The 17,900-nt window shown below is 41.5% G+C and overlaps 1 protein-coding gene across 5 annotated transcripts in view; it reads left to right on the top strand.

The window, feature by feature from the left end:
* The first annotated feature begins 372 nt into the window (after positions 1–372).
* The window catches only part of CSRNP3 (cysteine and serine rich nuclear protein 3), a 110,503-nt gene continuing 92,975 nt past the window's right edge, over positions 373–17,900 (top strand). For 2 of the 5 annotated variants that reach the window (XR_005932656.1, XM_030019353.1), the window contains exon 1: positions 17,467–17,682. The gene's annotated coding sequence lies outside the window, so the exon portion shown is untranslated. Of the gene's footprint in view, positions 603–12,375; positions 12,468–17,466; positions 17,683–17,900 lie in introns of those variants that run through there. The other 3 variants (XM_030019363.1, XM_030019361.2, XM_030019354.2) reach the window with 3 other exon arrangements.

Here is a 17,900-nt window from a genome sequence, read left to right as displayed (position 1 = left end):
CCCCCCGTTTTTAACGTTATCTGTAGATCTACTAAAAACGCCTGCTAACACACTGAAAACCAATTACGCACAGGTTTATTCCCCACAGCAATCTCCTGCATTTTACCCGCTCGGTTACGGAAGGACCCCCGCTCCCTCCCGCCCTCTGCAGCAAGGGGGGCCGGATTGAGGTACGCGACAAACGAGCGCTCGAGCGGCCCTGCTAGCCTGCCTGACCCTTGCTGCTGCTCTTTGCGAAGCCGCAGCGAGCCCCCCCCCCCCCCCCCCGGTGAGGCGGGCGGCGCAGACCGGGCGGTGGCCGCTGGCCTCTTCCGCGGGGCCTGCCGGGACGCGGCTCCCGCGGCCGGTTGCTGCGGAGCGGGCTCCGCAGCCCCGCCGGGTTGAGGCAGAGCGCCGCTCCCCGGCCGCTCCGCGCGGTGCGCCTCGGCCAGCGCCGCCCCATCGTCCGCTCGGACGGCAGGGGCGGCGCGGCGCGGCGGGGCATGGAGCGGCGGGTGGGGGCCGTCTCCCGGGCGGGCAGGTAGCGAGCGCGCGCCCGCTGCGAGCACCGGCGGCCATCGGGCGCCTCGGGACCCGCCCGCGTCCGCAGCCGCCGGGGACAGGTGAGGGGAGCGCGGGGAAAGGCGGAGCGGTGGGCGGGCGGTGAGGGCGCGGCGTGCCGCCGGCCGGGGGGGTGTCGATTTCGAGGGGCAGCCGGCGAGCTCCGGGCGGGAGGCGGGGGCCGCGCGGCACGGCTGCGAGCGGCCCGCGGAGGGCGCGCGGCGGCCCCGGCCCAACGGCTGGCGGAGGTGGCGCGCGGCGGCCCCAGTCTAACGGCCAGCGCGGGCGGCCCCGGCCCGGCGGCAGGTGAGGGCGGCGCGGGGGAGGCAGCGGCCTCGGGGGGCCGCTCGGCGCGACCCAGCCCCGGAGCGCGGGAAGCGCCGCTCGCAGGGCTTTCCGCCGGCGACGGAGGGCGGCGGGGCAGGCGTTCCCGTTACTCGTGTTACTCGCAGCTGCCGGCGCAGGACCGATTAACCTAGGCGGTGGCAGGATTAGCTGGAATGCCCGCTTTTCAGGCGAGGACCCGTAAGCGCGTTGGGCGTTTCTGACCGCGGAGGAGGCTGCGGAGCGGAGATGCACCCGTTGTTAGCCCAGGAGCTGGGGGGGTTCTTAGCGAGGCGGAGGGCAGACTCCACCAGTACGTGGGTTTAGTAAGTTGCCCCGAGAGAGCAGTTGTCTGCAAATCGGAGATTTACTGGATCCTCGCCTATAAAACTGTCTGCCCTTCCTGGCGTTTCTGACACCTGAGGCGTACAGCGGTGAGGTGAGGTGGCCTGCGGCACCCCTTTAGGGCTCCATGGGTTTCAGCTGCCCCCAGGCACCGCAGGTGCCCCAGCACCTTGGCTCCCAGCTGTGCCCAGCGGCTCAGAGCACCTTGGTGGAGGTGGGTCTGCCGTGCTGGGCCAGACTGGGCAACGGGAGGACCGGCCTGCAGGTGCATGTCCCAGCCTGCCCGCCTCGCTGCACAGCTGGTGGCAGAGACGGTGTGAGGGTGGCTGGTGATGGCCAGCGTGGCCATAGCTGTCTGCTGGGGTAGCGGAATAAATGGGAAATGTTTCATGGGGTTTCTGTGTACTCTGTGGTTCTGGATAAATCCTGTGCTGCTGCAAGACTGTGCTAGTCCTGTGTGAGAAACTATGTTATAAATCTGCTTAGCGCAGCAAACTCTGGAGCGACGTATACCACCAGTTCTTTCTTTGCCTGAAACACCTTCTGGTCTAAGTAGGCAGGAAAGACAAACTGTTGGGCAGGGGCAGTGGCTGATGAAGACTAGTAGAGCTAAAGAATAAACAGGTTGCTTCAGGATGAAAGACATGCACAGTTTCCCGTGTTCTTTTACTCATACTGGTGAATTGTACCTACCTGATTTTGCAGTGTTCGGAATGACGATGTGTTTTACTGGGGGAAGATTCGTTAACTAAAGTCCACCACAAATGATTGCACATCCACGTTTGTCACCTTTGTTTCATCAGTGTGCAAACTGGAGAATGGATTCTTTACATAGTATGTGTGGAAAAAATAAAGCTCTAAGTAGTTTGTAAATTTTAATATATTTACTCTGGGAAGTGGTAAAGTAAATAAAGACAGAAGGGCACAGATGCTAGAGTGACTCCAGGACGACTTCTGTGCTGTTTAGTCTTGGTAGAGGAAAGCAAGCTATAGTAATCTCTAAAATGCTGCTTTTAAAAATTGACTATAAGGAGAGGTCTGCCCTTTCTGTATGCCTGTTCTTATCTGTGGTTTTTGTTTTACGTTATTTTTGTGTTTGTTGTATGAAGCATAGTTCAGGCTAGCCCAGCAACATACCTCACTAGTTGAGGGCAAGTCACTAAAAATCTCATCTATCATTGGTTTAAGATACAGAATGCAATAAAGAGCAGGAAAACCAGAGAACTCGGAGAGATAGTTTCTATTTATCTTTGTGACTAAGCATCCTTTATTTTAAAATGTTCTTAGGTATCTGAGATGGAGCTCTTTAGATCTATCTAGATTTTATCATGAAATACACAGAACTTTATGCAGTATGTTGTGTAAGTTTGGTTGAACCTAGAGAAATCTATTTGTAATTTGAGTTAGGTAGTCTCAGATTTCTAGAAGATAAAGCACTTGAAGTAGGCTGGCTTCTTCACTCTGTGGGGACCCTCTACTTGCATAATAGACTAAGAAGTGTTTGCAGGGTGCAATGTTACCTTACTGTGAATTTATTGTTATGTGTCTTGTGCCTTACTGTTCAGATTTTGCATTCTGTCAGGTCGTTCTAATGACAATTTAAAATTATTTCCTGCCTTTGTGATTGCATAGCAATGGCTGCGGGGGGGGGGGGGGGGGAATAAGCAATAAGCAACTGCAGGAGGTTGTAATTGTGTTGTTACAACACACATCCACTATTGTAAATTGTTGTACTTTGGAAACAAATGGCTTCACAGAGAGGCTACAGATCAGAATACAGCCTGGTTTGGTATTTGTCACACTGGTGGTACAGCAGTAGAAGTAGAAGCTCGCTTTAACCACAGACAGATGTTACGGCACTGATGTAATACATCAGTCTGTCTGTTCAGAGTGGAGGGTGGTGGTGGTGTGTGAATGGGGCTGAACTATGGTTTGGTTTCTTTTCGAAATAGCTAAATATAAATAGGGGACCCTTCTACAGGTGCTTAATGGTGACTAATTTAGAGAAACAGTGAGCCAGAGGACCAGGAGAGTTGGATGTCCCTGGCAGCGAAGATGTCTGCCCAACATTTGTATGAATCTGGGAAATGCAGAGCATCTGTATTACTGAAATAATGACTCATCAAATAGATGCAGTGTTAAGTGAAGGACTGATATATGCAGGTAAACTGATCTAGAAGATTAAATATTTTCCTGCATTTTTTTACTATTTGTAGTATACCTTGTTGTATTATATTAGTTACTTTCTTACTCCACAGCCCTTTTTCCTCACCAGTCACCTCTGAGGAAAAGATACTTTTGTATTTGCTAATTCTAAAAACTTGTCAAATGAATAATGCCACACTATTCTGAATATAAAATTTTACCTTTAAAAGTATTGCACACATTGTTGTAATTTGCTTGACTTCTTGTGCCCAATTTAAATACATTTGCCATTTTTGCAAGCCATAATAAAGATGCAGTATCACCTTCCCCCCCCTCCAAACACCATCATCCTGTTTACTGTATGGCTTTGACAGGTAAAAAAAAAAAAAAAAAAAAAAAAAAAGCCTGTTGCATTTCCCAGGTGACTACACTCTCCTTTGGAAGTGCCTTCCATTACTCTGAATATCCTCAGTTATTTGATGATTTGTCCGAGCATTTCACAAGACCTGTGCAGTTCTGTGCCAGGGTATGCAGGCTAGGTCAAAAAGGAGAGTGGGCGTGGCTAAATTGTAGGTAGCTGCCCTAATCTGCTCTCTAGGGAAGGGGATGAAATGAAGAGTTAATCAAAACTAATTGGTTTCAGTGGTACTACCTTCTGTATTATGTGCTGTCTGATAAGCAAGTGTTGTTAGAACAGATAAAAAAGTATGTATTTAAGAACAGATAAGAAAGAATGTATTTCCTAATTAACGGTTTTGCAAAGCCATCTGGAACCATGAATCACTCTGCAGATAAGACTTGTACTTGGTTTCCAAGGTTTCTTTTTAAAGTAGTTTGTCATAATCTGATACTTAAGTAGCTATAATGTTAAATGAAAAATGTATTTCAAATGTATATTGAGACCGCTTTGATGCGCAAAAGCAATTTTTGCCAATACTGGTCTGCAAAACTGTTTTCTCCAGGGTTCTTCCCAACTTCTTTGCTGTGTTACAAATCAGCATATGGCCTAGAGGTCACAACATTTCAACAGCATTTTATGCAGTACTTTTCATGTGGTGTTCTCAAGACATTTTATATCATATACATATTTGACAGGAAAATAAATCTAGCACTTCTGTAAGATTATAATGGGGTGCTGAAAAGGGTGTGTTTGATAGTATGGATTCCATGTTGTTATATGGATCCTTTGATCAGCGTGTTTGGTTTTTTTTATTCACACTTCTGGGAACTGTTTGTGTTCAGGTGGGAACTGCATGACTCTAGGTTTGACACTGGTTTTCCACTTTGCTTTGAAGTGCCAACAGTCTTCTCAAAAGGTATGATATTCTATTTCTGTAATCAAATGTTAGTTTTTGTTACCTGGTGAGAACACAGATACAAAGGGCAAATTGCACGTATAACTAACCTTGAAATACTGTTTTAAACCATTGCATTATAAATCTTGCTTTTTACAGTCTGTCTTATGCAACATTCTCTTTTTGTGTCCTTTCGAGTGCTTTAGGTTTTTTTTCTTTTTTTGAAAGATGTTTATTGTCCTATGTGTAGAGGGACTGAACAATGTAAATCATCAGTGCACACTTGGTACCAAGTGTATCTGGAAAGGACATATGTACAAGTTGGTATTCTTGCATTGTATACACTACCTCTTAAACACTAATTTGCTTACCTTGTTTTGTATGAACAATGTATGTATATGAGCAGGTTTTAGTGAAAATTTGCAAAATGTTTGTGGATGGAGAGTTTGGAAGTAAGATTAGAGGAAGTGTTTTGGTTTCAGGTTGAAAATACCCAAGCATTTTTGATACAAAAACCTGGACTACTGGTAATTTCCAAGCAGACATGTTTCTGTTATAGCCTTGCTATGTCATGACTGGCTTTTTTTGCAGTTCCCATGGCAACAAGGATTTTTGATCTGCAAAGCAGAATACTGTATATGGTTTGAGAGGGTATAAATTTTCTTTATTGCAGAAGAAATTTTGATCTATGAAAGCTGATCAGGCACCCTGCTGTCCCCCCTCCCATCCCTCCCCTTAATAATCTGTGTTTTACCCATAAGATTACACATAAATGTGAATTCCTATTTGACTAGAATACAGTTACCCGTTCTAGTTTTTGATGTAGTATAAGAGGTGGTGGAAAATTTGTAAAGGCTTACTGTAGTGATAGCATGGAAAACGTGTCATCTTCCTGGTGGAGTCTTGACAAACAGGAGTCCATTGTATATGCATATAAATTTGTATGTGTATGTATTTGTGAACATTGTATATGCATATAAAAAGTAATGAGAGTTAAAGTTACTCATGATTTGCACTGGCTTCTGCTAATGTTTACTTTGGCTTGGACATGTTTCCAAGATGCATAAAATACTTTTTAAATGGACTTAACACGTTTTAACAAAAGAATCTCAAAATATCTTACCTGATTCACAAACTAAAATTTGTTAACAGTGGCAATAATCTTGTGTGGTTTTGTGTGTGTGTCTATCCTTCAGCTTCAGATGAATACATGGGTGGTATGGGATGTATCCTGAACCAAATAGTTATAGGAGAAGCCTTGATATAGTAACTATGCCTAGGGCATGGGTCATTTTTTCTAAATTAGATAGGTTTTCTGTGTTATTGTTTTTATTTTTGAGCACTCGTTCCAAAAAAAGAAGCCAATTCAGATTTGTTGAGTTCCCTCCACACCCCTGCTAGTTTAGTGTGGGGGTTTGGGGGTCTTTGGGGTTTGTTTTTTTTTTTTTTTGTAACTAGTAAAAAAGAAAATGGGAATGATGTCATTACTGAAACAAACAGTATAGGTAAACTAGGCAAAACCTATTTATGTTGTAAAAGCCTCTGAATAGTACATCTAAGGAAGATACCTTCATGACATCTGAAAGGCAATTTAGAGATACGTTAAAAACAACTTTGGAAGGTAAAGTCTGCTGCCAGCAGCCTGCTGGTCTTCATGTGGTTTGGGCTGGGAGAGCTCTGTCTCCCTCTGCCACCATCACCAGACACATGTGGTAGGATTATTATGGAATCATGAAAACAAAAAACCACCACATTGATCTCTGCAACTGAAGCTACTCATCCACAGACATGCAGTTCTGCTGGAGAAGTATTGTATAGGAGTAGAGCAACCTAGTATTTAGGTGATAACTTCATCCAAATACCCGTCTGTAAAAGGTTTTTCACTAGTGCTATCACCTGTGTATATCATAGCTGTGACAAAGTTACTTACATATACATGAGAGAGAAACTGAGCTTAACACCCATACCCAGGCATGAATACCCTGGATGCATATCAGATTTTTTAAGTAAAGCTAGAAGTTCTGAGATGACTTAATTTTTATTTTTTTCTTTCCACTCCCCCCCTGCCCCTGCTGTGGCCTTCCAGGAGATGGACTGAACATGGTAGGTGCATGTAGTTTAGACCTCTGTGTCACCGTTCTCATGAAGAACAACTTTCAAGTCAGTTCAGTGCTAATGTTGGAAAAAAGCTTATAGCCTGCAGTAGTGTATCATTCAGAATGCTGTATGTGATTCTGGAGCATCCTTATGTTTGGGAATTCAAGAAAATCGAGGCGTGAAAACTAGAATTTTGAACATGGGTTTGTAAAGATTTACGGCAACTGATAGCATCTGGCAGTGTGTTGCATACCACCTCCTCCCCTGCCTCCCAACACAACCTTAACCTATTTGTAAGAGCTTGAAGGTTTATTTTGATACTTGCTTTTTCTGTCTTTGTTTGTAATACTAGGCAGTGCAGTTTTTCACTGAATAATTTGTCCAGTGCTCCCTGAGAAATCAAGAGAAAAGATAGTTGCTAGCTTGGGCTTTATGCTTGAGGAATGTGTTAGTTTAGGAGAAGGGATCCCTTAAATGCAATTAAAGAATAAGAAGAGTTGTGAGTTGCAATGTCAGATGTTCTCCATTGTATAAGGAGAGGATGTGGGGCTGGTGATTCTGCATGAAGCTGGATGAATAGGTCAAACAGCTAGCTTCTGCGTCTCTGTTGAGACGCATTAGGAAGAGTGACAATGCGATGACATAATCGCTGACCCCAGATTGTTCTCAGCTATAAATCCTCTGGTTGTAGTCTCCACTGTTCCTCAGCATGTGCCGTTCACGTTTAAGGGCTTTTCAGATCATGTCCATCACCATCTGCTACATAATGGAAACAAAACAATTGTGCTGTGTGTAGAGCCAGCTGACTCCCTGAGTGGAGATGGAGGTTTGCAAAATACATCTCAGTCTCTGAGAACTTGTTTGTCTGGTTGGTCTCATTGACACACTGTGCACTAGTCACTAGGCTGTCGTTATGGATGAAAAATAAAACGAGGTAGTGTGACTCATTTACAGGGACATACACGTTTTTCAAGCAGGTGAGATACTGCATGCTGTAGTGTGTTCTCATGCTTGTGTACAAGAAATACTGCACATCCTAATGTCTCCCTAATTAGAAGAAGGGAAACATAGTCCGTATGTGAAACATCTTGTCAGCATAAACATATTGGTAACATTTGTCCTGCATGGGCAATGAGAAGATAAGCAACGGGATTTCTTAACTGCAAGTATTCACTAGGTGTCAGTGCATGATCACACTGAACTGATGTCGCTGAGAAGTTCTTTGATGATTGTGGTACCTCCCTTATGAGCAGGGATTTTAAAGAAAATCCCTACTTTTGTCTCCAGAATGCAGTGTGGATTAAATTTAAGAATAACTAATGATTGAAAGTAATTAATTCAGTCTTGGTTTTAGGAGCAGTCTGATAAAAATCCCGATTAAAAACATCCAACACGTTTTGTGCTTAATAAAGGTAATTTAAAGACTTAGAATAGCCCCTGTGTTGATCATTATCTAGCTTTCTTGTCAATATCTGGTATATTACTGATCAAACAAGTGATACTGCTGGTGATTCTGGGTGTTACTAAAATTCCTTTTAAGATGAGGAAAAATTACAGTTTTCATAGTGATTCGTTATCTGTAACACAAACACATTAACTTAATTATTTGCAAGAGTATTGTTTTCCTTAAGGGATGTAGAAGATCAAGTCTGTAAATGTCAGTCGAAGTGGAGAAAAACCCCATGAATATAGCTAAAATTGCTGGTTTTCTGCAAGAAAATCTTCTTGTTCTCTTGCCTGATCATGTCACTAGAATGAAATATCATGTTTGTTAGAATATCTTGTATTACTTGCATCTCAGTATTAGATTTTTTTTTATTGTTAAGCAGATTTAAATTCATAACATTTAGCCTAGTTTTAGTGATAGGTGATTAGGGAATGGATCTTTTCTATCTGCAGAGAGTGATCAGCATTTATCTAGAATTTTAAATGTTGCAAAATGTTTTTTTTCTGTCTTGTATGTGAAAGTATTTGGTGAGAACTGTACATTAGTAGGTTAAAATAGCAGAAATAGTTATTTACTTGATAAATGCAAATATTTTAAATGGCTCTCCTGTATCTTCCAGTTTGTACTGAACTTTTCCTATTACATTTTACTCCATAGCACTTAGTGAATGGTAAAAACATTTACATGTTACCCTTTTATATCTAATCTATTTACAAGTGAGGCCTTTTTTAGCACTATTCCCTGGCACTCTAAGGAAGGTGTTAATACTTGTGCTAATAGACAAGAGAAGTTAGTTTGGTTACAAATACACGTTTTTTGACTCGATGCTTAACAGTATATTGCTGCATATTTGGTATGTAAGCAGAAGTACTGATGTGGTTGGCTGATGGCTGACATTTGGTATTTTCCCTATTATTGTAACTGTGTAAGAGGAACATCTTTGGTGCAGCTTTTGTACCACTTAACGGTTGGACAGTTACTGTCTGATCATCAGACAAAGGCATATTTCTTGCACACCGGTGTCCCTCCGGTTACATCGTGCAATGACATTTAAGTGCTACATCTCTCATCATGGGACACAGCTACCTGCCTGGCCAGATTTTAAGACAAATTCTGATCGAGCTTGTATAAGAAGGTCTATAAGAGATACAGTAGGAAGACTGTAGAGATTAAAATAGACCGTTGCCTGACATACACCTCTCCCTTTCACAGACATACTGAATATAAACACATGCAACAAGTTCTAAATAAAGGAGAGCTTGAGTGACTTCTCATTGCATCTGAGGCTCTCTGAACATTGAATGAAAGCCCATTCTCCAGCTTCAGTTGCTCATTAACTTCGCCAGAATTACTACCTATTCACAATGATGCAAAATAAAGCAGATTCTGTCACTGTCTTAAGAATTGTTCCTAACTAAGGCTTAAAAATTTATGTATGAGAAATGCTGATTTTTGTTTTTAATGACAACTTTGGGATTCTTCCCAGGACCTCTCTTCAGAAGTTGATGTGTCTGAAAAGAGATATCTCTGCCCAGTGACAAAATTTTTATCTTTCCTTGTTTGACATGCCTTGAGAAGTTAGTTTAAAATAATTCCTGGTGCTTGTTTTCTACTGTCCTGGTTTTCATTGCCAACCATGACATTCTGTTGGTATGGTTCCTTTGAAGTTCATGATTCTGCTAAGCTTTTTCTTGCAGGCCTACTGCTGCGCTGAAGGTGATAATTCTTAATGTTTTTCCACCTTTCCTGTCTGAATTAGATGTTTGTAACTAACTGCAGTATAGCTGCTTACGCTCAGAATATTCAGCTTCATACGTTTGTGTTTTTGGACTTTTTATTATGTTGTAGTACTCTCTGCAGTGAAGATTTCTGAAAGAACTACTAAAGACTGTCAAAAAAGGAAAAATATTTGATACCTGTTTGTTATTCAGACGTACTTGGAAGTTTATTAAATACACACACATGCATGTGTGATCTCTCAAATCAAATTTCAAGCATTTTCTCTAAATGCAGGTTCGGTAACAACATCTGTGGGAATCAATTACCATGAGCAGTCCATGTAAACTATGCTTGCTTTTGAATAGGAACTTTGATCGCATGACAGAAGTACAGGTGTTAAAGACTGATGATGTAGTTTCTTCATCAATAAAATCCCTTATTCATGGTCCTAAAAGAGAGAGGAGGGGGAAAATAGATCTTATATGTTCCGTGTATGGTCTTTGGTATTTATGGAAGTAATAAAAGAATTAAAATCTCCAGGCAACCTGGGACATGTGGAAGCATTTTTTTTTTTTTTTTTTTTTTTTCCTCCAGGCATCTGTAGGCATAATTGCCAGCTAGGTCAGAACTGGATTGACTCAAAATCAGCTTAAAGGTTTCATCAAGTCAGTGCATTAGTAGAGGAAGAAGGAATATAAATAAAAGAAGAAATTCATCTAACCTGCAAAATAAGCAAAAAGAACAAGAACCCTTATTAATCTTTCAGGTACTCAGCTGTGGTGACTAAGTAAAAATCTCATAAGGTGCCTGTCATAGCAGTGAAAAGTGGTATTCCTCCCTGACCTAGCTGCCAGTCTGTGTTCCTTCCAAAAGGGGTGGTACCTCATTTTTTCTTACTGTGCTGTGCCAGCATTATGTTCCTCACTGGAGCAGATATGGCTGAAAACCAAAAATTTTTTTTTTTTACAGCTAATAAAAACTGGGATAGTAAATTTGTTCAGGTTTGCTTAATTTTGCCTTTCAGTCATGAAGTCTAGATTATAGTTCAAAAGAAACTTGTTTTTAAAGTCTGATGTTTTAGGCTTCTGTACTGTTATTTAGTTCTGAGAAGTTGATTCCTGATTTTGGGAAGAACTTAGCTTAGTTGTTGGTATGTAAATAAGCAAAATTGGAAATAATTTCCATGCTAGAAAGCTGCTTTATAAGATAGTCACAGATGAATTAATGGAAATCCATGTATACTCTTGTGCAGAAGTTCTTTGCTTACCTTTTCTCTCGTTTGTGTCATTTATTATTATACCACTTGATTTCACTGAGGGCAGATGCCTGTACTCTTGAGCTGATTGAAGGAATATAAATGGATGTTGGTAAGTGGGTGGGAGTCTGAGAAAGTTGAAATTTATGTAACTTGCATATCGAAGAGGTGAAAATTAGTCTGCCTTGAATATGGTTCTCAATTTTGCCCTGAGATTTGTTCCAACCTGGCACTATTTTCCTGGAGGTTTCTGGTTGGGGTTTTGGGGGGGAGGGTTTGTTTGTGTGTGGTTTTTGGGTTTTTTTTGTTTGTTTGTTTGTTTTGTTTTTTTAAACACAAGCTCTATATTTATTTTTTTTAAGAGGAGAGGAGAATTTGTTTTGATTTTGCTTGCTTTTGTTTATCAGGGGGTAAAAAAACCTATTATAACAGAGGTGCTGCAGTACTGCTTCTCTTAAGGAACTAACACACTCTGCTTTTGGCCTTCAGCTGCACAAGCAGTGTAGTCTTCCCCCCGCCATCTTAGAATAGTTTTTACAGCTCCTTGATAGATAATTCCTTCTAAAGTAACATGTATTGTATTTAAGTGTCAGATCCACTGATCAGTATGGTCATTTTCTAGCATCCCCGTGTGCCATATAAGAAGGGCTTGGTTTGTTACTGTTCTGAACTGGAACAAACACTGTTCAGCATAGCTGCTTCAGAGATGGCAGAGTTTTCTAGGTTCTATTAAAGAGTAAAAATGTATGAATGCCGTGGTAAAGTAATCCTATTCTTCTTTCCTGAAGCAGTTTCGATTTTCAAACTATAGGGTGATGTGTTTTCACTGTGCATTGCCCATAATTATCCAGCTTCTCCAACGCCAACAGTCATCCCTTCAGGCTTCATTAAATGCAGTCAGTAGGGCATTGAAGCCAATATAGCTTGTTGTATGGCTTCGGCATTTTAATACGTTGCTATTTCTGACTGTGGAGTTCGTTTTTTTTCAGAGACTCGTGGAAACTGTTTCATGCACGTCCTATTTGATAGCTTCTCACTATTTAAACCTCAGACTACTGGAATCCTACGTGCCTTCAGAGATTTCTAAGGCTAGTAGATGATGGCATCTGTCCACCATTTGTGAGAAAGCGATCTCAATTCTCAATTTGTTTTCAGACATAAATCATAAGTAATTTCCTTGTAATGGCAGCAGCTTTAAATGAAGGAAACCTTGGCCTGGATTTCATAATCAAACATCAGTGGATTCTAGTTTTTTTGACCACACAGGATTTTTCCAGGTAGCAGCCCTGAGTGTGTACCAGTAAGTCACACATAGTTCATTTGTCACTTTCTTCTTTTTACTCCATCATTGTTTACTCTGCTTGGGGACCATGCTGGTACGTTTCTTAATGACACTGGATGCTGAGTTGCTGCATGGAATTGGCAGTGGCTGTGAAATTCAGATAGTCTTGTTGCTGCCTTACATGCTTGGTCCCTCTCTCTTCAAGGATCTTTCCACAGACATGTAGGATGCTGGGAAACAAGGTGTTACAATGTCTCTCTCAGTTCAGGAGATCTAGTAGATTTAATGTGTGAAACATGACATACCTTCCTAGGATCTTCCTAGTGGAATAGTGAATAAGATCCCTATTTCTAGACCACGTTTGAGAAATTTGTTCTGAAGTCCTAGTAACAATCTTTCAGGAGAGCGATTATGCTATAGGAGGTCTGACCTCTTCCAGCATTAATAGGTGAGGTGATAGCTTTTTTGCTCCTGAGCCGGACAGTAGCTGCTATTTTTCTTAAGCAAATGCCTGACCCTGCAGTCAGTAGCCTGGTGAACAAACTGGTAGCGGTCTTAAATGTCTGCCTGTAGCTTTCTCTAAATATCAAGTTCTAGCTATGCCTTCATTAAGCAGTATGTTAGAGCTGATCTCACACTTGACAGAAGAGATCTACAGTAATTGATTTCTAATAAAGGACTATGTGATTGACTATCACAAAGTTACATAACCTGAGGATAGCAGCTGGGAGTCATGTACTGTATGAGTGCCTGTGTGGAGTATCAAGTGGAGATCAAGAGAGATGTTACTCTGGAGTTCTTTGAGATATGTAAATCTACAAATACCTTTCGCCCTGACCATCGTTTCCCTTTCCTTCTCCTACTAGCGAAGATTTGCATTTCAGAAGAAACTAAAATGGTGCAGAAGGTGCTACCCAGTATCGAAACATGACAGCGGGCGGGAAATCAGCACATCCTATACTAGATTGCAGAAAGAAAAAGTGGTCTAGTCTTGAAGTGAATGTACATGTGAACCATAGGGGACTACAGTTACTGATGAGCTCTCATCCCCATCTCACTATATACCTATTTTTTTTTTTTTTTTTAAATGTGAAATAAAGGCCACTAACAGAAAACTGGATGCAGAACTTAACAAATCAAGGATCCTCTTTGATATCGAACACAGTTGCAAACAGTTTTTAGTGTTGATTTAGCTTTAAAGAATTTTAACTCCTCTGTCTTTAAGTAGAATCCTTTATGATTCTAGGAAGGAAGCTGGTATGTGCACTGAAGAAGGAAGTATGGACCAGATACAGGATAGAATAAAGGAGAGAGAAGAAAATAATCTGATAAAATAGAACAGCTGCAAATATTTTTTGTTTTTTTAAAAAAAAAAAGCATAAGGCATAAAGAGAAAGGTAACTGGACTACTGATAGAGTCTACCAAGAGAGGGGAGGTGGAACAATTAGCTCTGCTGAAGGAAGAGGCTGAAAGCAGATATTGTGGGAAGGATCATGTTTAGTTTTAGCAGTGTGTGTTATAAAATAAGAGATTTGTTTGAGGTTCTAATTATTTACTAGGGTGTGTCAGTTCATCTTTATCTTAACACTTTAGACAACCGTGAGTGCAAACACAGGTTTTATTTGGTTTTTCCAGCATCCCTGAGTGTGGAAGTGTGTATGGTTTAATCATCATCATAAATAACTTGTACTATATGAATGTCATTTTGGTTGTCTCCCATGGGTCTGTGCAGCACCTTTCAACTTTGTGTTCACCATAGTTTATGATTAACTCGAGCGGGAAGTAAAAATCTTGACTGGTAAGCCTGGATGTTACAGAGAACTGTGAGTTGCAAGTGAAGCCTGAACCAGGATCCATGAATGGTTTGTAATGAACCAAACCAAGTCAGGAGCTGCCTTCAGCCCTGATGGCATAGATATATAGATTTAGTCAAAGGACGCAGGCAGCCTTGTAGTTTCTGATTTCAGCGTGCTTACATTCTTTTAATTTACTCGGTCAGTACCATTATATGGTAAGGTAGAATGGATTACTGAGGTGTCATTTTCTCTGATTTTTTTCTCTGAAGCTTTTTTCAGGGAGGAGGTGATCCTGTAGCATATTATCCTTTCATAAAGGGATTGCCAAAAGAAGCTTCATTCTTTGTAGAGTCAGAGAAAATGGAAGCAAATATTTTAGTAGCAACAGTCATAATGAGGGAAAGGAGAAGTGAAAAAAGTCGTCGAAGGAATCTGCTTCCTGATGAAGCCTTCCTTTCGTCCAATGTAATTGCTCTGGAGAAAAAAATTAAAATGTATGTTGTAAGGAGTATTAAGTATAGAGAAGTTTAAAAAAAAAAAAAAAAAAAAAAAAGCTGGACTAGCCAAAAGAATATAAGCACACCTGCTATGACCTGAGTCACAGCAGGGACGAGGTACAAACCTGGATTCAGAAGGACCCAATTTCCCTTTCTCCATCTCTGTGTGTATGTGATTAATTAGTCCAATAATAGCACTTTGGAGCCGGAAAGCATTGTTAAGACTTCGCAGGTGCTGGCGCTGGAAAGGGACAGTGGGGTTCAGGCGCCGTGCCGGGGAGCGGCTGGGGGCGCAGGCGGCTCGGAAAGGGCAGGCGAGCCAGAAGCTGAAGGCGGCCCAACAGGACGGAGCGGGTCAGGCCGCGGGATGGCCGCCAGGCCCAGCCAGGAGCCTGGCGGTCTGGTTCGGTCAGGTCCGCAGCGGAGAGGCGGGTCTGAGATCAGCCTGAGGCAGGTAGGCAGGCAGGTCTGCCGTCAGCCTCTCAGGGTCTGGGTCAAGCGGGTGCCGGGGCAGGTGCAGGCACAGCTGCAGCAGAGCGGTAGCGTAGCGCGGGCAGGGGCCCAGGGCAAGAGGCTGAATTTAAAAGCGGTGTCCTGGCAAAGGGCGGGCAGGCCCACAGCCTGGCTGCGGCTCCCTTGCTCTTTGAATGCCACCAGCTGTGCTGTCTGGAAGTTGGCCTTGTGCCCAGGCAGCCAAACCCCCACCCCTCACAGGGCAATGTCCTCAGCCTCTTGACCTACTAGCAGAAGTGAATTTCATATATTTAAAATGCATTTACCAAGTAAATGACTTACTTTTTGATGTGCAAATTTCACAAGGACCGTCTTGTGTTACGTAGAATTCTGAAGAAACTGGCAAGCCTAGGTTACGGAGACTGCACAGACACCACGCTGCTGGGGAGGCTTGTGTGTGCACCGCTTGTAAAGTGCGGGGGAAACATCAGCCTACTGAATAATTTTTTGTAGCAAGGCTATTTGTGTTTTATTTTGGAAACACTCTCTGTATTAGTGTTGCTTCATTTTGGGACTATTTTAGAAGTGTTGGATTTTTTTGTTGTTAATAACCTCCTTTTTTCATAGTGGATTTTGCAGGGCATTCTGATTTACTTGTTTGTACTGTCCATTTGTCTGTGATTATTTACTCTAATAGTGCTTCAGGGCTGGAACAGTGCTGCACCTTGCATCTGTATTGAAAAGATTTTTATTAAATGCAGGTATGGCACTAAATTCTGTATGTCTGTGCATTTCCCTTAGCAGTCAGGCTGGTTGAGAGGTGAAGCCTTGGTGCTTAACTCCAAATTTCTTTCTGCAGATAAAAAAGAAAAAATAAAGTTGAAGATGTTTTCCAGGCAGTTGCTTATCACGGCAAAATGTCCGTTGAGGTTTTCCTCAGTGCTCCCCACAGTTCCTTCCCACTAAAGAAAATTGTATGGATTGTCTGGATTTGAAACCTAATAGTAATTTTAGTTTTTTAACGCTTGCAGGAATGTATTTTCATTTTTCTAGGCATCTAGGAAGTTTTATATTAAACTGAGGTAATTTGGTTAAAAAGACACCTACTTGTTAAGACAGAATCTGAATGTTATGCATGGGATCCACTGGCAGTTTGTTATGATAAGACTGACAGCTAATTTTTTTCAGAAGTTAAAACAGCTATTACTTTATAGTGAAAGTACGCTAATTGGTATAGTCTTGCTGTGGTTAAAGATCAATAACTCAGTGAAGAGGATAGATGCTCTTATTTAAAGGAATTCACAGTTAATTTTATTGGAAAGCCATAGCTGAAGATCAAAATTTGTAAACATAAAGGTATTTGTCAGCTTCTGCTGCTTAACATTTTCCTTTCAAGGGGAAATCCTGGAGTACAAACGCTTTGATGTGGCAGTAAATGTTATCTTAGCCAAGACTGAAGACTCATTCTTGATTTTGATTTTAATTTTAATTAAACTGTCATTAAATGAATCTGATGCTGTTGTCTTCAGCTGATTTGATACCTGATTTATATGCATATATAGAAAATAAAAATCACCTTATCTTGCAAAACATTTTTTTTCAACTAGATTTAAGAGGCTACAAGTAAACTTAATATATTTGAGGCACAGGAATTGAAAATTGTTCACCCAGTCATTTTTTGCATTTGAGTTCTTATTTAGGTAGAAAGTTTTGAGTGGACAAAGTTCACAAAGCACATTGGATTTTGGCAACTGTATTATAAATACAGCAAAAATAAATGCACATGCACCGATTATACAGGTAGAGCTTTATATAGGTAGAACTTCAAGAAAAAGTATCTAGTAATTATTCTCTTTCAGGTATTTTATAAATACTGCCTCAAACAGAAGGAAAATATTTGGTAGGAAATTACTGGCATCCATCTCTGAAGTACTCTAATTTGCATTGAGATTTCAGATTCTTGCTTTGTATAAAAGCACCACTGTTATTTTGATAGTCAGAAAATTTCCTAAATACACAGCAGCACTCTTCACTGAAGATCTGGATGGCTGAGTCAGTCTCAAAGAACATATACAGGCAGTAACTGTGTTCCTACAGCTGTTTGCTTGTTTTTTCCTTACAAAAAGGAGCTGACAGGGAGAATTGCTATTCACTAGTGGAGCTGAAGGTTATTAATAGAGAGACTTATTTTTTTCTGTCTTTAAATTTTGTCATTACCTTCCAGTACAGAGTGTCCTAACTGATTACAAAATAGCTCATTAAAGCTGTTTTTGAGATGTGCTTTTTTGTTTTGTTTTGTTGCTGTTTTACCATTTTGCTAGCATGCAGATGGGGGTGGGGAGTGGGAAATAAGGGAGAGAGCATGTTCCAGAGGATGCCAGGATGACTTCAGTTATTGGATGACTGCTGTCTGATGGATGGAAAAAGGAGGAGTAAACCTCTCAGTCTGTGCTGACGGAGCTGAAACACAGAAACCCGATTCACAGGTAAGGGTGAAAAAAATTCCTGTTCTGAATAGCTATTCTTGATCCTTGCCACAACCTTTCTTGGGTATAAAAAAAATGCATGTGCAAGCATCTTGTTTGTTCCTCATTAATGACTTTGAAGCAGCTTTTCAGGTTATTATTTCTCCTGCCTAGGAGGTTTCAACCGATGTGAGATCCATAGACAGTGAAATCATAGGCGTGCTATCTGATGCTGACAA

Source organism: Aquila chrysaetos, chromosome 6 (genome assembly GCF_900496995.4).
Source record: "Aquila chrysaetos chrysaetos chromosome 6, bAquChr1.4, whole genome shotgun sequence".
Classification (NCBI taxonomy): Eukaryota; Metazoa; Chordata; class Aves; order Accipitriformes; family Accipitridae; genus Aquila; species Aquila chrysaetos.
The sequence above is the reverse complement of the archived record's forward strand: the minus strand, read 5'-3'. Positions and strand labels throughout refer to the sequence as shown.